This window comes from Lutra lutra, chromosome X (genome assembly GCF_902655055.1).
Source record: "Lutra lutra chromosome X, mLutLut1.2, whole genome shotgun sequence".
Lineage (NCBI taxonomy): Eukaryota > Metazoa > Chordata > Mammalia > Carnivora > Mustelidae > Lutra > Lutra lutra.
The window spans coordinates 35,087,193-35,108,282 of NC_062296.1; the positions used below are offsets into that span (position 1 = coordinate 35,087,193).

The window sequence follows — 21,090 nt, forward strand, 5'->3', positions numbered from 1 at the left end:
GGCAGAGTGACAGTCCTGCACCTACACCACCCTCAAATTCCATGCCCTTTTGTGGGGGGAGTTCATCAGTGGCCTTCATCAAACTTTCAAGGAGCTCATGGGTCCACAAAAAAAGTGAATCATCACCAAGGAAGAAGGACTTGGTAATTGAATCATCCACTGAGCATCGACGCAGAATACCCAGTCCCGAGGTTTCCATCTGGCCACTTGACTGGATGAATCAGACAACAGGATACTCAAAAGGAACAGAAAGAGACAGGGGAACATGCATGCCTTTTCGGGCTCCACTAGAAAACCATCCTTCCACTAAAGTGGCCACACGAGAGCCCCCACAACTCAGACCTGGACGTGACCTTCAAGTCCCACTTGAATGAGCCAACCCGCACTCCCCTGAAGTACACAAGAAGACGGCTGGGTCTAGTGAGTGGAAAGAGAATTAGGAGGCAGCAGATCTGAGTTTAGGCTCTAGAATGACTTCTGTTCTGTCACGTGATAGCTGTGGGAGCCTAGAGAACTCACTGCACTTCTCTAGCATTTTGCTTGTCCAAAACAGAAGCTTTGCACCACATGAACTTGGAAAAGCATTTGCAGTGCTACCATTATGAACCTCCCCTATTGGACAGGTATTTCTGCCAAACTCTCCAGAAAAGAGGAGGACTTTGCTCTCGCTGTCCAGTAGTGCAGGCTTAAAGTCACAGTGTCTCCTCTCACTGCTAACCTAAACCTTTCCTACTGCCACTGAAGCTCGTTGCTTTCATTCAGAGAGTGGCCAGTTGTGTGTAAGGTGCACAGTGGAATGGGCAACTCTAAGGCCTCCCTGTCGGTCTCTACCCCCGACACAGCTGGCAATGGTTATTAGCTCAAGAAAGGCACTCATCCTTCAAGGCAGCTTAAAAGAAGAGAGGTTGAGGGAATTAATGAAGAGCCAAGGGAATCGGAGAGGGTCAATAGTCACACGAGGGCTTTTTCTTCTGCCTTTAAATTTCCTTAAAGCTAGCCACACCTTCCTATTGACCACACGGTCCGGGCACAGGGGCCACTGAACATGAACCCAACAGTGTCTGCGTCCAAGGTGGCCCTCCGGAACTACTTCTGCAGTGGAATGAGTCTGAAGGATAAAAGCAACTTTCCAACTCAACTTAATTTCCACCTCCAGGGTTCTCTGGTCAGCAGGGTGTGTTCAAATTGATGGGATTTTTTTTTACGGCTGTGCTGATGATACCCCGGCCCAGGAAATGAGAGGCCATGCTGGAATCTTCAGGAAGTGAAAGGAAGTAAGCGCAAAGAACTGAGTCACCCAAGGTTGAATGAGGATAGGTCTTTGCAGTCAAAGCCGAGCAGAGAATTGAGGCAGTCTGCCCGACAGTGCAGCAGAAAAACAGGCTTTGGGCCTGAATTATCAGGATAATTGCCTTAATTCTGCACTTCCCTTTCATAATAACCTCGAGTTTATATAGAGCTGTTCTTCTAAAGAGCTCAAAATACTCGCACAGATATTATCTCGGTTGTCATCACACCATCACAGACGGTGAGAGCAATGATTATGATCAGCCTCATTTGACGCATGGGGGAAGGAAGGCCTAGAGGGCAAAGCAAGGCGTCCAAGTTTACCTAGTAAGATATGGACAGCCTCCGAACTCTGCGGGAAAGGCCCTTGCCTGGCATTGCCCAGTGAATATTCTTCTCAATAGCAGTCTGGCCAAATGCCTGTCAGAACACTGGGTTCTGTGGGCAGACACATCTAGGAAAGGCTGCAGATTCTCTTCTCCTGGCGACTCACAATACACAAGAGCCTGGGGAAGGCTTTTAAGGAGACCTGAAGTAAACAAACCTGTTTTTGTTTAAGCAAGAATTTCCCCAATTTAACTTGACCACAAAACTCTGTGTCTGGATGTGAGTGTGTAACACCTACTGACATCGGGTGGAACTAGGCTTCTTCAGCTTCCACACTGGCAAGCCCCTGGTCCAGCCACTAGACTTACCTGAGCACAGACACAGCAGACACGTCCTCTCCCTTCCAGCCTGAGCTGTGGGGGGATGTGCCTTAGAGATGCTGCCTGATACTTGCTGCTACTGACAGCCAATGAGCAAAGGACCTTGGTGCACCCAAAGGACCCCAGGCTGTCATCTCCTCTGCCTGGGGGCATTGGCCAGGCTGGGGGCGGGGAAGGGTATGCGGAGAGGGGGTAGTCAATGTTTCTGCTTGCATTCCTTTCAAACAGAACCCAGGGCTATTTTTGGTCTTCATTTCAGGGAGGAGATGCTCAGGATGCTGGTCCAAGCCCTCAGAGCCCACATGCTTAATTACTGTGCTTGTGTGTCCACCAGGTACTTCCAGCAGAAATCATTAATCTTTTAGGTTCGTTTCCAGTGCCATTTATCAGCCCGTGTCATCGACCCCAACACAACAAAACGGGAGACTCGGAACGGGCCCCTATTCTGGACTAACTGCTGGCATGTTAAAGTCAGTCCTCACACAGCCATTCCTGACTATACACCTAACATTCAGGACGGAAATCCTGGGCTATTATTAATTACCAGTGACACCACTAACAGTATCTAAAATGTAATAGTCCCTGAAGACCCTGTCCTGGTTAATTTGCATTTTACATATAATCCAAATGATAAAAGAGAACAGATAATGGATTTCATATTTATTACTACTATTTCCATGCTTTCAGTAGTCAGTGTTTCTCAAACACCCACACCATGAGAGAATTTACCCACACCGACATTGGTAACTTTTTGTGCACAAAGCAAATGCAGTGCAGTATATCTCTCCTTATCTATCCACTGGCTACACAAAAGATTCTGTGTAAATGGCTTTGGGGTAAAAATCTTCACTGTAAAGGTCAGAGGGGCACTGTTATTGAAAATGATTTGATTATGAAGCCTTTTGTAAAGCAACACATTCTGCGATGTGAATACTGTCCATCTAGGTCATTTGCCTTGTAAATACATACTTACCCATAGAGATTTGCTTAAAGCAAAACAGTAATATTTTTCAATGAGCTGGACCTTTCTTAAGATGGGGAGGTATGCTGATCCTTATCAATCTGCAATACTGACTCCTTCTGGATTCACCATTAATCATCATCCTAGTCCACGGAGACTCTTCTGAGTTTGTGACAGTAATACTTCGGAGGACTCCCAGCAGTCTTGCTTAACCATGACCCCTCTGCCTTTGTAGATGCCCGTACTTCAACTTGATCACCTGGTGAATTAATTCTTCAAGACTCACTCAAATATCACGTCCCCCTGAAGCCAGCCTGCCTATCTAACTATTTTTCTTTCTTTCTTAAAAGATTTTATTGAGAAAGAGAAAAAATGCACACATGCACAGGGAAGTTGGGGGGAGGGGCAGAGGGAGAGAGAATCTCAAGCAGTCTCCCTGCTGAGCGTGGAGCCTGACCCTGAGATCATGACCTGAGCCGAAATCAAGAGTTGGATGCCTAGCTGACTGAGCCACGAAGGTGCCCCGGAGCCTCTCCTGATCACACTTCCCACTCCCAGCTAGGCACCCCTCCTCTGTGCTCTCACAGTACCCGGCCTATCTCTTGTCATACTCTACCGTAATCATCTGCTTACACACTTCTACCTTGCCTTCCTGACAGTGTACTCCCTGAGAGCTGAGATGATGGTTTATTCATTTATTTGTTTATATACTTCCAATACCTAGCATTACCACTGGCACATAGCAGGTGTTTAATAAATGTCGGTTGTTTGACTGAACAATCACTACCCTTAACTGTACGTTTTTGGCCCCAGACAAATAATGCTTTCTTAAAACTTCAGATAAAACATACAAGAGAAGGCCTAGCAGTTTTGTTCATGTTTGTTGATTTCTTCTTTCTTTGATTTAAAAAAAAAAAGACAATACCAATTCACATCTTACAGTTCCAGGAGAAAAAAAATAAACCCTCTAACCCAAATTCACTACTAATTCATAGGTGCATCCAGTATATTCACTTTTCTCCAAACATACAGCTACATCCTAGCTCAAAAGTAACATCACGGGGCGCCTGGGTGGCTCAGTGGGTTAAAGCCTCTGCCTTCAGCTCAGGTCATGATCCCAGGGTCCTGGGATCGAGCCCCACATTGGGCTCTCTGCTCAGCAGGGAGCCCGCTTCCTCCTCTCTCTCTCTGCCTGCCTCGCTGCCTACCTGTGATCTCTATCTGTCAAATAAAAAAAAAAATCTTTAAAAAAAAAAGTAACATCACTGCAGTAAAGACGACATGAGCATCCACTAATTAGAGGGGTGCTGGGGGAGGCACTGCAGGGATTACTGTAAGAGCTTTGGATCCTCATTGGCTGAGAGAGGGAAACCTGCTAAGAAAGTTGGGCATCTTTGGGGGAACAATAATGATGTCCAGTAGGACTTGGTCAATCCAGCTGGAAATTCCACAAGCAGAATGTCCTAAGCAACAGCCCCAAGCTGGGGGGATTTCCATCACCTTGAAACCATCATTATCCTTCCAATGTGGGCAGAACAGGTTGGACCTGATCTGCCTACGTGTTACTGCAATCTGGCTTGGCATGGGATGATACCCAAGGACATGTAATGCCAGGAGTAACCCAGCCCCATGGCGCAGACACACACACACAAACACACTACACCCCACACTCCAACTCATACTCAACTGCATCCCACACAAAACCCGCACCACCCCCCCACACACCCATGCCACCGCATTCCTGTGTGTCCAGTCACACACACAGGGAGTGCCCCCTCGAATTCTCTCACTTCCCCAGTGTGCCCGGCCCACACCCCACACCGCCGGCAGACTGCAGCCTAGCCTGGAACTGGAAGCTGGTGCGGACTGGTTTTTGTTGTATGTAACAAAGCCCCAAGCACCCAGGTGCCCAGCTGGATTGGCTCCATCCATCTCTCCCCGCCCCCATCCACGAGCTCCCAGAACAAGAGAAAGCTCAGCTCTGGGAAGTGATGCGGGGAGTGGGGGTGCACAGAAAGAGAGCTTGAGGGGCGGGCGGGGGGGCGGGAGTCCATGCAGCTTCGGGGCTCCCTCGCCCCGAAGTCGGAGGGACGGCGAACTGGCCAAGGGACGGAGCTGCCCTCCCGTCCTATCGCACCCCGTCTATTCATAGAAAAAAAAAAAAAAAAAAAAAAAACCAACGCGGAGAAATCGTCGATCCCCGCTCCCGCCGCGAGCCCTCCCGGCGACTCTGGGAGCCAGGGGCGCTCCAACTGCCCGCAACAAAGCGCCCCCCGAACAGACCTGTTCCAGGCTCTCGGCGGCCCGAGCGCAGGCAGCCGCTGCTCAGGGTTCTGCCCTTCGCTGCCGAGGACGGGAGGAGGAGCAGGAACCGGGGGAGGAAGGAGGAGGAGAGGGGAGAGGAGACGGTGGTGGCGGCGGCGCGAGGAGGACTAGGACTAGGAGGAGGAGGAGGAGGAGGAGGCGGCGGCTGCGTCTGCGGCCGCTGCCTAGGATGCTCCAGAGGGAGGCAGGGCCGGGCGCGCGGGGCGTGGGCTCACGTGCGCCCCGCGGCCCCGGGATGCGCGCGCGGCTGGGTGTGTGAGAGCATCTGGGTGGTTTTGACTGTGATTATTTCAATTCCGACCTAGTCTGGAACTTGTGGTTCCTGCAGCCAGGCGGAAGTGAAACCCTTTCACTCTCCCAAGCCTGATTGTGCCGACCCAGCGATGGGGGTGGGGGGTGAAGGAGCAAGGGCGGGGAGAAGGGGTTCATACCAGGGCTCAGGGCCTGCGGTCAACGCCCGCACCTCTTTTTTCAGTGTTCTTTCTGGGTACTGATGGCTTGCGTTCGCAAGTGTCTCTGGCAAGCCTAGGGCCAAAGAGAATAACAGATAGCGACCAGGAGACCGAGGACAGTCCCTATCCATGTCACATTGTGTTGAGCAAGCACTCACGCTGTGCTAGGCCGGCTGTTTCCATTACCCAGAAGGCAATTTTCGGTTCTAACTTGGGATTGACTTTCATGAGTTTGAGGTGCCCATAACTTCATACAAGATCCACCTACATTCCACCGTTACTCCTGTGTCTCATTCCAGTGCACCATCTCGGCACTTGTAACCACGGTGACATCCCAATCAGTTCTGTACTTTTTAGTCTGCTTACCTAGGCAGCATTATTCAGGTCCCTAGCTTCCCTGGTGTCAAGGGTCATTTAATTCTCGTGCCAGTCCCCCTCTAGGACTGGGATATTCAGTTTAGATGAGAACCAAGACTGGTTTCCTGGAGGTCATACAGTTGAAGATCATCATAGACCCAGCTGGAGACCCCATTTGGATTTGGACCCCTAACGCTAACATAAGGGGAAACCAATTGTGAGAAGCACAACTTTTCCACATGGTTCAATCCTTCTTGAAATCCTTGCTTAGAACTCTGCTGAAAGTCTTCCTGCCGGTCCCTTTCTAAGGTTTTCACTTCGTCTTGCCCATGGTTTATGCTTGTAGAGTACTTTGGAATTTACAAAGCACTTCCCAATAGCAGGATCCCTACCATACCATCTCTGTGAATTAGACAAGGAAAATATCATTATTCATATTTTATGCATGAGGAAACAGATGCATGCAAGATTAAGTGGTTTTGCCTGACATTACAGACTAAGAAGTGGCACATCAGGAACTGGGACCCAGATCTTCGGGTTTCCAGGCCAAAGTTCCTTTTTAAAATTACATCTTGGAAAAACATTTCAAACTCATCTATCTATCTCCATGTTGGAGGTAAATGGCTTTGTGCCTTCACTAAGTTGAAATTGTTAATTAAAATTTTTCAAGAAAGTATTTTCACTTAGATGCATACATTTAAATACAACTCACAAGCTAGTGGGCAAAAACGAGTCAAAGACTTTTGGGCCTCAGTTTCCAGTCAGCAGACATAATTATTCCTTTGCTTCTGTTGCCAGCTATCATAATCATAATTTGAAATGAAGGTAAAGAAAGGACACCCCAAAGAGGGCTTATTTGCATTTCCTGGGGTGATAATCTTGTGGATGTTTCCCCCACAAGCTAGATCTGCATCCTCTAAGTCATGAGAATGAATCATTGTTTGCCACCAAGGGAGGAAACCTGTCTCCCACACAGCAGCCTGGGCAGTCCCGGGAGCGTACAGGTGGATACAAGCAAAAGAAGCTGGTGAGTGGAGCCGGCAAAAAGCTCCGTTCTGGAGTCAGACAGATCCAGCTGGAAAATCTTGGGGAATGACTCCATATCAATGACCCACCTGTCAAATAGGTGGAGAGGTGTGAGAACAAAATGCAGTGGAACAAGTGCCTTAGGCAGAGCGAGGCTCCATACACGATATGTATTATTATTTGCGAAAAGCGACAACTGTCTTCATGGGTCTTTGTCCATTAAAGGCAGAACTCTTTTATTGCTAGTAGGACCTCGACATCGAGCGAACACAGAGAAAGAGATTTCTGTGCTCCAGGATAGGAGAGATCAAGCGCTGACTGATGGGAGGTAGGCATGATAAATAAACAGAGATGAGGAATTCTCTGTAACTACGGAGACCAGCAGGGAACAGAGAAAGGAAGAGGATCCATCCAAAGAGGATGATGAAGAGGCCATTTAGGATTGCGCAGGGAAGTGTGACACAGATTCTTGCTATACTCATGGTTATTGGGACAGGTTGAGAGTACATGCCTGCTAGCGGTTTTGTAACAAGGTACATGACTTACTCGGAAGGGGAGTTTGGGGTCCTTTACACAAGTTCCTGTTTATCAAAAGACCTAGCAAAGAACTCCATTCAGAATATATCAGAGATACCTGGATCTTCCATTCAGCCAAGGACTCCTGTTCTGATTTGATACCAGAGACTATCCTTGTTTGACTACCCTTTGCCAAGCACAGAGAAGTTGAGTCATAACAATGCTCAGAGCCAAGTTGCAGAAAAATGGTAAAGGAGATGAAATCTGCCTCCAACACGCTTCTAGTCTCTCTGTGTTGCACGCTTTCCTTCGCTCTTCTAATAACCGGACATCAAAATCCCTGCCTTTCCCAACTGGGGAAAAAGTGACCTGACCTCCTCCTTTACAAGAAAGTGCCTTTGTGTGCTTCTCTTAGCAAAAGGAAGATTAGTGGGCAGAGACAATGCTAAGGCCAGTGAAATGGGTCACTGTTGTTATATAGAAGTTTAGGCATTCTGGGGAGTAAAAATACCTTGGGTCCCCTCAAATTATTCAGTTTTCTCTCCACAGATTATTTTGTCCCTGATAACCACGTCACACATGACAAATATGCGGAATGACCTCTGTGATGCCAAGCACCTAAAACTGAAAATGAAATTCAAAGTATGATGCAATTGATGAATCATTGAACACTACTTCTGAAACTAATGATGTATCTAGTATATGCTGGCTAATTGAATTTAATTTAAAGAATTAGAGGTATGAGACTAGTCTAGGGGGTGGACAGTTCCAGGTTGCTCCCTGAAGCTTTTTCTTTCTTATTGTGGTAAGAACGTTTAATGGGAGATATACCCTCTTGACACATTTTTAAGTGTATCATACAGTATTGTTAACTAGAGGCACAATGTTGTAAAGAGGATTTCTGGAATTGAGTCATCCTGATAACTGAAACTTTTTTTTTTTTTTAAAGATTTTATTTATTTATTTGTCAGAGCGAGGGAGAGAGAGCGAGCACAGGCAGACAGAATGGCAGGCAGAGGCAGAGGGAGAAGCAGGCTCCCCGACGAGCAAGGAGCCCGATGCGGGACTCGATCCCAGGACGCTGGGATCATGACCTGAGCCGAAGGCAGTTGCTTAACCAACTGAGCCACCCAGGCGTCCCATGATAACTTAAACTTTATATCCACTGAATAGCACACCTCCTTTGCCCCTCCTCCCCAGTCCCCAGCAACCACCACTCTACACACTGCTTCTATGAGTTTGGCCGTTTTAGATACCTTATGTAAGTGAAATCATGTGGTATTTGTCCTTCTGTGACTGGTTTATTTCACTTTGAGTGATGTCCCCGAAAATTCATCTACATCCCATATGGCAGGATTTCCTTTATTTTTTAAGGGTGAATAATATTCCACTTTATGGGGGTGACTGGGTGGCTCAGTCAGTTAAGCAGCTGCCTTCGGCTTGGGTCGTGATCCCAGAGTCCTGGGATCAAGCCCTGCATCAGGCTCCCCGCTCAGCGGGGAGTCTGCTTCTCCCTCTTGCTCTGCCTGCTACTCCCCCTGCTTGTGCTCTCTCTCTCTCTCAAATAAATAAATAAAATCTTTTTTTTTAAGAGTTTATTTATTTGACAGAGAGAGAGAGATCACAAGTAGGCAGAGAGGCAGGCAGAGAGAGGAGGAAGCAGGCTCAGTGCTGAGCAGAGAGCCCGATGCGGGGCTCGATCCCAGGACCCTGAGATCATGACCTGAGCCGAAGGCAGAGGCCTAACCCACTGAGCCACCCAGGCGCCCCTAAATAAATAAAATCTTTAAAAAAATAGTCTACTGTATGTATAGTTCATATCCATTAATGGACATTTAGGTTGTTTCCACATTTTGGTTAAAATGAATAATACTGCAATGGACATGGGAATACAAGAATTTCTTCAAGATCATGATTTCAATTCTTTCTGATAAACACCCAGAAGCAGGATTACTGTAATTTTTTTTTAGGAAATGCCATATTGGTTCCCAGAGCAGTGGTACAATTTATACTCCCACCAACAGTGTATGAGGGTTCCAGTTTCTCCACATTCTCATCAACACTTTTTATCTTTTGGTTTGGTTTGGTATGGTTTTCGTTTTCATTTTGGCTTGATAATAGCCATCCCAACAGGTGTCAGGTGATAGTTCATTGTGGTTTTGATCTGCATTTCTCTGACAATTAGTGACATTGAGCATCTTTTTATATACTTCTTGGCCATTTGCATGTCTTCTTTGGTGAAATGTCTACTCAGGTCCTTTGCCCATTTTAAAATTAGATGTTGTTGTTGTTGTTATTTGCTCTTGAGTTGTAGGGGTTTCTTACGTATTTTGGATATTAACCCCTTATCAGATACAGAATTCACAAATATTTCCTCCTATTCTCTAAGTTGCCTTTTCACTCTATTGTTTCCTGTGCAGAAACTTTTTAGTTTGATTCAGTCCCATCTGTTTTTGTTGCCTCTGTTTTTGGTATTATATACAAGAAATCATTGCCAAGACCAACATCCTGAAGCTTTTCCTCCATGTTTTCATTCTAAGAGTTTCATAGTTTCAGGCCTTATGTTTAAGTCTTTAATCCATTCTGAGCTGATTTTTAGGCATGAAGCATGATAAGGATCCAATTTCTTTCTTTTGCATCTGGATATCCAATTTTACCGATGCCATTTGTGGAAGAGACTGTTCTTTCCTCATTGTGTATTCCAGACACCCTTGTTGAAGATCAGTTCACCATACATTCATGAGTTTATTTCTGGACTCTCTGTTCTGTTCCATTGATCTCTATGTCTGTCTTCATGCCAGTGCTATACTGTTTTAATTACTGTAGTTTTGTAATATAGTTTGAAATTAGAAAGTGTGATGCCTCCAGCTTTTGTTCTAGGCCTTTGTGATTCCATATGAATTTTTGGATTGTTTTTTCTAGTTCTGTAAAAAATACCATTGGGATTTGAATCTGTAGATCACTTTGGGTATATGGACATTTTAACAATATCGAGTCTCCTAATTCATAAATACAGGATGTCTTTCCATTTATTTATATCTTTTAAAATTTCTTTCTTTAATGACTTGTAGCTTTCAATGTACACATCTTCGACTCCTTGGGTTAAGTTTATTACTAACACTTTTATTCTTTTTGTTGTTACTGTACATGTTTTTTTTTTTCCTTAAATTCCTTTTGGAATTGTTAGTGTGTTGAAATGCAACCAATCTCCATATATTGATTTCGTGTCCTGCAGTATTACGGAATTTGTTTATTAGTTCTGACAGTTTGGGGGGAATCCTTAGGGTTTTCTAAATATAAGATCATATCATCTGCAAACAGAAAAAATTTTACTTCCTCACTTCCAATTCAGAAGCCTTTTTTTTCTTGCCTGATTGCTCTGACTAGGCTTACTTGTATTATGTTCAATAAAAATGGTGAGAGTGGGCATACTTGCCTTGTTCCTGATCTTAGAAGAAAAGCCATCCATTTTTTACCACTGAGTATGATGTCAGCTATGGACTTTTCATATATGTCTTTTATTATGTTGAGGTGATGTCCCTCTTTTTTCCAGCTTTACTGAAGTATAATCGGAAGTAAATTGTATGTATTTAAGGTATAAAATATTATGTTTTGATATATGTATACTTTGTGAAATTATTACCACAATAAAGCTAATTAAAACATCAATTAGGATGCCTACTGCGTCAGTCAGTACATCATGTGACTCTTGATCTTGGGGTGATGAGTTCAAGGCCCACCCCATGTTGGGTAGAGAGGTTACTTAAAATAAGTCTGTCACCACACAAAGTTATTTTTTTGTTTCTGTGTGGTGAGAACACTTAAGATCTACTCTCTTAACAAATGTCAAGTGTACAATACAGAATTATTAACTATACTCACCATACTATATATTAGATGGCCAGAACTTATTCCTCCTGCATAACTGAAACTTCATACCCATCTATTCCTAGTTTGTGAGGAGATTTTTTAATCATGAAAGGATTTTGAATTTTGTTAAATTTTGTTAAATGCGTTTTTTCTGCATCAATTGAGATGATCATGGGATTTTTATCTTCCATCCTTTTAATTTTTTTCTTCCATTTTTTTAATTTAAATTCCAGTTAGCTAACATATAGTGAAATATTAGTTTCAAGCGTAAGATTTAGTGATTCATCACCTACATACAACACCCGGTGCTCATCACAACAGGTGCTCTCCTTAATACCCATCACCCATTTAACCCATCCCCCTACCTACCCACCTCCCCTCCAGCAGCCCTCAGTTTGTTCTACAATTAAGAGTCTGTTTTATAGTTTGTCTCTCTCTTTTTTTCCCACCTGTGTTTATCTGCTACATTTCTTAAATTCCACATATGAGTGAAATCATATGGTATTTGTCTTTCTCTGACTGATTTATTTCACTTAGTATAATACTCTCGAGCTCCATCCATGTCATTGTAAATGACAATTTTCATTCTTTTTGATGGCTGAGTAATATTCCATCGTGTGTATATATACCACCTCTTCTTATCCATTCATCAATTTTTAAATATGATATATAGCATGAATTGATTTGTATATGTTGAATCAACCTGGTATCTCAGGAATAAATCCCACTTTATCATGGTATATGATCCTTTTAATGTGTTGTTGAATTCAGTGTGCTAGTATTTTTTGAGGGTTTTTGCATCTACGCTCATCAGGGATATTGGCCTGTAGTTTTCTTTTCTTGTAGTATCTTTATCTAGCTTTGGTACCAGGGAAATGCTGGCTTTATAAAATGAATTTGGAAGTGATTCCTCCTCTTAAATTTTTTGACAGACTTTGAGAAGGATTGGCATTAATTTTTCTTTAAATCTTTCATAGAATTCATCTGTAAAACCAACTTGTCCTGGGCTTTTTGGTTGTTGCTGTGAGGTTTTCAGTTACTGATTCAATCTCTTTACTAGTTAGCAGTCTGTTCAGATTTTCTATCTTTTCATGAATCAGCCTTGGTAAGGTGTATGTTTCTAGGAATTTAGTTGTTTTTTCTATGTTATCCAATTTGTTGACATATAAATGCTCACAGTGCTCTATTATGATCCTTTTTATTTTTGTTGTATCTGTTCTAATGCCTTGTTTTTCATTTCCTACTTTATTTGAGTTCTGTTTTGTTCTTAGTTTAGCTAAAATTTGTCAATTTTATTTATCTTCTCAAAAAACAACTCTTAGTTTCATTTATTTTTTCTACTGTGCTTATACTCTCTATTTTGTTTATTTCTGCTCAGATCTTTATTATTTCCTTCCCTCTGTTAATTTCAGGCTTGGTTAGTCTTCTCTTTTTAGTTCTTTGAAGTATAAAGTTAGATTGTTTATTTGAATTCATCTTTTTTAATGTAGTCACTCATCACTAAAACTTTCCTCTTAATATTGCTTTCACTACATCTAATACGTTGTTACATTGTGTTTTCCTTTTCATTTGGCTCAAGATACTTTCTAATTTACCACTTGATTTATTCTTTGATCCATTTGTTGTTCAGCAATCATTCCATGAATCTTGTGTTTTTAGAATAAACCTTTCTTATGAGCATATTATAATGAGCCTCTACTCAAAGTAGAGTACCAAGAAATAATCTAGTCAGTGAAGGTTTCCAGTTTGTTGGGGTCCTGTTTATTAAGGCTTTACTATAATCCCAAAATACAGAAAGGATTTAAAATAATCTGACCCTATAAAAATAGAACATAAAACCTAACCCTATTTAATCTTGCTTCCCTCTGATTTATTGCCATGCTTCCTGCCTATGCTGTTGACAGTTACTTGGTATTAAAAAGTTTCCACAAGATTTATTAACTAGTCTCTCTATTTTCATAAAGGTTTAACATTTCCTATAATACAAGTGTAAAAAAAGGTGTGGTCCCTGTCCTCTAAGAACTGGAAGGAACTAAGTATTTAATTGATCATGGATTTCAATTACTGCTCTATGTATATTAGTAGAAGTTCTCTGGAGGGCCAGGTGGCAATGTGTATCAAAATTTTTAACAATTACATGTGGAAAAAAAGTTTTCCCAAGCAATCTTCTGAATTTCATAACTGGAAAAATAGGAGGACTGGTTTTCCTCCTGATTAGATAGATGAGTTATTTCTATGGACATTTTGTTTGTTTGTTTCAGGGCCCAATTTCTTGATCTACAAAATCAGGTAATAAGTTTTTAACACACGTTTCCTTGCAAAACTGGGAAAGACTGAAGGCTTGTGGGGATAGTGCTACATAATCCATGGCTTTCAGATATTGATGCTGAAGGCAATACATGGTGAATATGGGTAATGTAGCCCCTTTGAAAGTTAAATTATTAAAGAATGGAAAAGGATTAACTTAAGACTTTTTGCAGTATGCAAGTTAAAATAGCAAGAATAATTAACAAAAGTATATACATGAAATATATAACTTTCAAATCAGCAGAGAGAAAAATGAAATTTTAAAAAGTTTAACCCAAAAGAACTCAAGAAAAGAGAGGGGAGAGGGGTCATTTGGGTGACTCAGTCAGCTAAGCATCTGCCTTTGGCTCAGGTCATGATCCCAGCATCCTGGGACTGAGTCCCACATGAGGCCTCTTGCTCAGTACAGAGCCTACTTCTTCCTCTGCCTGCCACTCCCCTGCTTGTGCTCTCTCCCTTTCTCTGACAAATAAATAAATAAAAATCTTTTATAGAGACAGAGGGAAATGAAACAGTAAAAGGGACAAAGAAAAAGCACATAATAAGATGGTAGGGATAAATCCAAATATTATTAGTGATCACTCTAAATATAAATGGACTAAAGTCCTCAGTTAAGATTTCGAGGATTGTCAGATGAATAAAAGAACAAACTCCAGTTATATACTGTCTATAAGAGAATACCTTCATATATATTTCAATATAAGAACACAGAAAGACTAATGGTAAAAGGACAAATATATATATATATATATATATATGTGTGTGTGTGTGTGTGTGTGTGTGTGTGTGTGTGTGAAAACGGACCAAAAGAAAGCTGAAGAAGCTATTTTAATATCAGATTTCTAAAATGTAAAGTAAAAACATTACTAGAGGTGAAAAAAAACACTTCATAATGGAAAAAGTAAATTCAACCATGAAGACGTAACATTTCTAAATGTGTAACTGCCTGTTAACATGCCAAAGCTTTTTTTTTTTAAGAAAAATTGACAAATTTACAAGAAGAAATTGATAAACCCAGTATCACAGTGGGAGATTTTTTAACATAGTTTTCTCAGTAACTGATAGATCATGCAGGAAAAAAATCAGTAAAGATAAAAAAAAAAAGATCTGAATAGCGTGATTAATAAGCTGGATATAATAGACATATATAGAAAATTTTTAACAGAGAATACATATTACTTTCAAGTACATTTGGAGCATAATACGAAAATTGACTATATGCTAGCTTTAATACATTTCAAAGATTTGATATCCTATCAGCCGTCTACTCTAATTACATATAGTTAAGTTATAATCAATCTAAAAATACGACTAGAAAAAAATATGTACGTTTGGAAACTTAAAACAACTTTTAGACAACTTACAGGTAAAAGAAAGATCATATTGAAAACCAGATTTGGAACTGAATGTTTAGAAGTGAAAGATAATGATAATGCTGCATATCAAAACTTGGGGGATGTGCTAAAGTGATATTTAGGAAATAGACTTAAAATCTTTCACTAGAGGGATGCCTGGGTGGCTCAGTGGGTTAAAGCCTCTGCCTTCGGCTCAGGTCATGATCCCAGGGTCCTGGGATCGAGCCCCACTTCGGGCTCTCTGCTCAGCGGGGAGCCTGCTTCCTCCTCGCTCTCTGCCTGCTTCTCTGTCTACTTGTGATCTCCGTCTGTCAAATAAATAAATAAAAAATCTTTCACTAGAAAAGACAGAAGACTCGGAGTTCATCAGTTAAACATTTAATTTAAGAAATTAGAGAAAAGGGGCACCCGGGTGGCTCAGTTGATTAAGTGACTTCCTTCAACTTGGGTCATGATCCTGGCATCCTCAGATGAAGCCCTGCATTGGGCTCCCTGCTTCTCCCTCTCCTTCTGCTGCTCCTCACGTGCTTGTGCTCTGTCTCTCTCTCTCTGTCAAGTAAATAAATAAAATCTTTAAAAAAAGAAAGTAGAGAAAAAATATCAGAATAATCTTAAAGAAAGCAGAAGGACATAATAGATATGAGTAAGATGAAATGAAATGTAAAACCAACACATACTACTATCAACAAAACCAAGAGTTATTTCATTGAAAACACTAATAAAATACACAAATCTCTAACAAGATTAATCAAAGGGCAAAAAGCACAGGTCGTGTAAATACACATTGTGGAATAAAATAAGCAGGTAATAATTATACATGTTGCAGAAAATAAACAGATAATAGTAAAATAATATGAAGAACTTCATTTCAGTACATTTGAATACTTGGATTTAAAAATTGACATGTTCTTAGGAAAATACAATTTATTAAAAGTGACTTAAGAAATAGAGAACTGAAAAAGTCCTCTAAGCACTAAAGAGAAATCAGTACATAAAATTGTTCCCGCAGAAAAAGCCACCAAGCCCACAGCACTTAACAGGTTAGTTCTACCAACCATTCAAGGAAAATATCATTCCAATATTATCTAAACTCTATTTTATCTGATCAGAAAAGGAAATAAGTAACATCCCCAAGTTATTTTGGTAACAAAACCTGACCAGGACTATATTAAAATATATATAAAATATATATAAAGGAATGCTACAAGTCAGTCTTGCTCATGGTTATAGATATAAAAATTATTTGTTCAAAGATTTTATTTATTTGAGAGAAAGAGATAATGAGAGGGGAGCGGTCAGAGGGAGAAGCAGACTCTCTGCTGAGCCGGGAGCCCCATGTGGGACTTGATCCCAGGACTCCAGGATCATGACCTGAGCTGAAGGCTGTTGCTTAACCAACTGACCCACCCAGGCGCCCCTAAAAATTACTTTTAAAAAATATTAGCAAACTAAATTCAGTGATTTGTGACAAGATAATGAATATTTATCAACTCAGGTTTATCCTAGGAATGCAGGGTTGGTTTGGAGAATTAATTAGCATAACTCATCATATTAACAGATTATAGAGGAAAAACCCATATAATAACCTTACTAATATATATAAAACACATTCAATAATATTTAAGATCCACTCATGATTTTAAAAAGTAGTCCCTTCGGGGGCCTGGGTAGCTCAGTGGGTTAAAGCCTCTGCCTTCGGCTCAGGTCATGATCCCAGGCTCCTGGGATCCCTGGGATCGAGCCCTGCATCAAGATCTCTGCTCAGCAGGGAGACTGCTTCCCCCCTCAACCCCGCTCCCCACCTGCCTCTCTGCCTACTTGTGATCTCTGTCTGTCAAATAACTAAATCAAATCTTTAAAAAAAAAAAAAAAACACGGGGCGCCAGGGTGGCTCAGTTGGTTAAGCCTCTGCCTTCAGCTCAGGTCATGATCCCAGGGTCCTGGGATCGAGCCCCGCATCGGGCTCTCTGCTCAGCGGGGAGCCTGCTTCCCTTCCTCTCTCTCTGCCTGCCTCTCTGCCTACTTGTGATCTCTGTCTGTCAAATAAATAAATAAAATCTTAAAAAAAAAAAACAGTCCCTCCGTTAACTGGGAATGGGTAAATTAGTATAGGAAGGGATCTTCCTATACTTGATGAAGGGCATCTCTACCAATAACTACAACAGACATTATATCCTTAAAGTATTTTCTTGAAGTATTCCCTTTAAGATCAGAAACAAGAGAAAGATGCCCCCTAGAATAACTTCTGTTCATCATTATACTAAAGTTTCCAACCTGTGCAATGAAACAAGAAAAAAAAAAGGATTAGAAAAAATAGAAATAAATGGTAATTATTTGAAGTTTGTGCATATATTTTATGGCACTCATACCTCAATAGAACAGTTTTTTAAAGATTTTATTTATTTGTCTGCCAGAGAGAGGCGGGACACAAGCAAGGGGAGCAGCAGGCAGAAGGAGAAGCAGGCAGAGCGAGATGAAGACTCCCCACTGAAGGACCCTGGGATCATGATCTGAGCTGAACACAGATGCTTAACGGAATGAACCACCCAGGCATCCCAATAAAGCAGTTTTAAAAAACATTTTTGTCTTGATCCTGGCCTAACCTAAGCCAACTGGTTTTATGTAATTTAAACTGACGCCTCCAATAATGAGGTAGAAGTGATCCTATGACCAGAAGACCACAGCCCAGGCTCTTTCACCCATATGCCTCCCTCTTTGGGAAAATGGCCCAGGTTGAGGTTAACTACATGTTGTAGGGATAGCAACTGCTGGTAATCAGGAGTACCTTTAAGGTGGGGGCTGGTGGGGGTGTCTCTGCACCTGTAATGATATAGCACACACTGTGCATCATAATGCTGTTGAAGTGAAGCTAAAAGCTCAGTTTTGCAGGTGAAATGTCATTGTTCTAGAAAAGGTAGAATTTTCACATACATGGTGCCCCATTGAGTAGATGCCCAATCACATATGTATGGGAGCAGCCAAGGCCCCCACCATAAGAAATCCTCTGACTTGGGAGCTTTACTGTCATTAGTCGGTTGCACCTGATTGAGACAAGTGAAACAGACACAGGCAGATGCCCCTAGTCAGGAATCCTGGCAAAGGGCTGGAATATTCTAATGCAAGGGAATTAGAGGATAACTATAGGCTGACAATATAACCTTGTAGAAGTATTGACTCTTCCACAGTAGTCTATATAAAACTTGAGTGCAGGGACTTATGGAGGCCCTACATCTGCCACAATGCCAGCCCATGATCCAGCCCCTGGAGCCCTTGCACTCTGATCAAAAATTGATCTGGAAGGTCCAACAGACTAATTTACCCATTACCAACCCTCCAACCCTCTCCTGATACCATTACTTGATTGATCATAAACCTTCTCCCTGTTTTGTAATCCTAATACTATCTTGGTTGCAGGGAATACCCTTACCAGAAGGCCATCACAATTGGCAGTCCAGTGTGATGATTAAGAGACTGGGCTTTGGAGCTTGACGGCAGTTGTTTGAATCTAAGCTCTCTCCTTTATTAGCTGTGCTCTTGGATGAGCCACTTAACTTTCCTAAGCCTAAGCCTTTCCTCATCTGTAAAATGCAGACAACAATAGTCCCACCCTCATAGAGTTGCATATAATAGTATGTGTAAAGCACACTTTATTGTATGTTTGATTTTTTAGCAAGTAATATATGAATATATTTTCATTGTAAAAAATTAGAAAAGTTAAAATATACATAGCAGATGCACACAAATGTGTATCTAAATATTTATGGCAACATTATTCATGATAGCTAAAAAGGGAAAATAACCCAAATGCCAATCAAGTGATGAATGAATAAAAAGTGGCATATCCGTGCTCACTTCGGCAGCACATATACTAAAATTGGAACGATACAGAGAAGATTAGCATGGCCCCTGCGCAAGGATGACACGCAAATTCGTGAAGCGTTCCATATTTTTTGTTTTAGTTTAGTTATTGGATCAGTGGAAAAATAATATTAATAAAACGAGCTCTGTCTGACATCTAGTATGAAAAAAAAAGTGGTATATCCGTACAATGGAATATTATTCGGCAATATAAGTAAATTACATACTGATTCATAGATAAGACATGAAGACATTAGGCTAAATGAAAGAAGCTGGTAATGAAGGACCACACATTATATAATTCCATTCACATGGAATGTTTCAAATAGCCAAGCCCATAGAGACTGGAAATAGGGAGTGACTGCTAACGGACAGTTTCTTCTTGAGGTGATGATAATGTTCTGAAATCGGTGGTGAATATACTAAAAACCATTGAATTGCACATTGACATGTGTGAACTGTATTTTATGTGAACTATATCTCAATAAAGCTGTTATAAAAATAGATAGCAGATAATGTAAATGTCCCATTCCCTCCTTTTTGTAGGACCTCTAATAGGTATCACCTCAGATCCTTTAAATGAGATTTCATCCATATGGGTACACATACAAATATATGTGTTTTTTTATATGTTTTTATTTTATTTCAGATTTTATTTTAGAATAACATCGTGCATTCATTCTGTAACTTGCTTTCTTTATCTACCAATGGCACTCAAATTCTTTTCATGTCAGGACATATAGCTCTACCTCATTCACTTAATTGCTGAATTACAGCTCAGCGTAATGAGGATGATGGATGAATCATGGTGTATTCACCAGGCTTCTTTGCTGGACACTTAGATTATGTCCAATTTTTTGCTATTTTAAATAAGGTTTCAGTAACATCTGTGCACATGCCTATTTGTGCACACAGAAAGTAATTTTTTCTAGGAAAAATACAGTACTTCTAACAGACTTGTTGTATTGAAGAGTGAAGTACATTAAAAATTTCTTTTAGTTCTGCCAAATTGGCCTCCAAATGGGTAATATCAAATTACATATGAATAAGCAGTTTATAAAAATATAAATTTCTCCTCACCCATTGTCCATTTTGGAAATGAGCTGATGGTTTCTTATCCTTGACTTGCGAGCTCTCTATGTATCCTGGACACAAGTTATTTCTTAGATATATGATTTGCTAAGATTTTTTTTCCCAGTCATTCTCTTAAGAATGTTATTTTGAGGGGGGCCTTGCTGGCTCAGTTGGTGGAGCATGTGACTTCATCTTGGGGTTGTAGGTTCAAGCCTCATGTTGGGTGTAGAGATTACTTTAAAAAAAATAATATCTTCTTAGAGAGGACTGTTTTTTGAAAAGCAGAAGTCTTAAATTTTGATGAAGATTAATTTATTGGGGCGCCTGGGTGGCTCAGTGGGTTAAGCCGCTGCCTTCGGCTCAGGTCATGATCTCAGAGTCCTGGGATCGAGCCCCGCATCAGGCTCTCTGCTCAGCAGGGAGCCTGCTTCCTCCTCTCTCTCTGCCTGCCTCTCTGCCTGCTTGTGACCTCTCTGTCAAATAAATAAATAAAATCTTTAAAAAAAAAAAGATTAATTTACTAATCTGTTCTATTTGGGATCATGTCTTCGGTGCTGTATCCAGAAGCTCTTTGCCCAACCCAGGATCACAAAGATTTTCTCTTATGTCTTCTTTTATAAAGCTTATATGTTTAGATTTTACATTTAGGTTTGTGATCCACTCTTAATTTTTGTATATGGTTTGAAGTTCATGTTTTGCAAGTAATATCCTATTATTTCAGTACCCTCTGTTGAAAAGACTATTCTTTATCCCTGTCATGGCCTTTGCAGCTTTGTAAAAAAAAAAAAATATATATATATATGTATATATATATGTATATATATTATGTATATATATATATATATTAGCTACCTATAAAAATGTGGGCTCTATATCTGGACTCATTCTGTTACATTGCTCTATCTTTCTTTATTCCAATACCACATTGTTTGGATTAATATAGTTTAATAATAAGTCTTGGAATCATTTAGGGTTAGCCCCTCAACTTTTTCATT

General features: G+C 41.0%; 1 protein-coding gene and 1 non-coding gene across 2 annotated transcripts in view; one reads left to right on the forward strand and one right to left on the reverse strand.

The window, feature by feature from the left end:
* PAK3 (p21 (RAC1) activated kinase 3) overlaps nucleotides 1-5,526 on the reverse strand; it is a 248,423-nt gene extending 242,897 nt beyond the window's left edge. The window contains exon 1 of the mRNA XM_047716045.1: nucleotides 5,239-5,526. The gene's annotated coding sequence lies outside the window, so the exon portion shown is untranslated. The remainder of the gene's footprint in view (nucleotides 1-5,238) is intronic.
* A 13,481-nt stretch (nucleotides 5,527-19,007) lies between these two features.
* On the forward strand, nucleotides 19,008-19,114 carry LOC125092477 (U6 spliceosomal RNA). Its single transcript, XR_007124939.1, has one exon. It is a non-coding gene; the product is annotated as a U6 spliceosomal RNA (small nuclear RNA).
* Nucleotides 19,115-21,090: the final 1,976 nt, after the last annotated feature.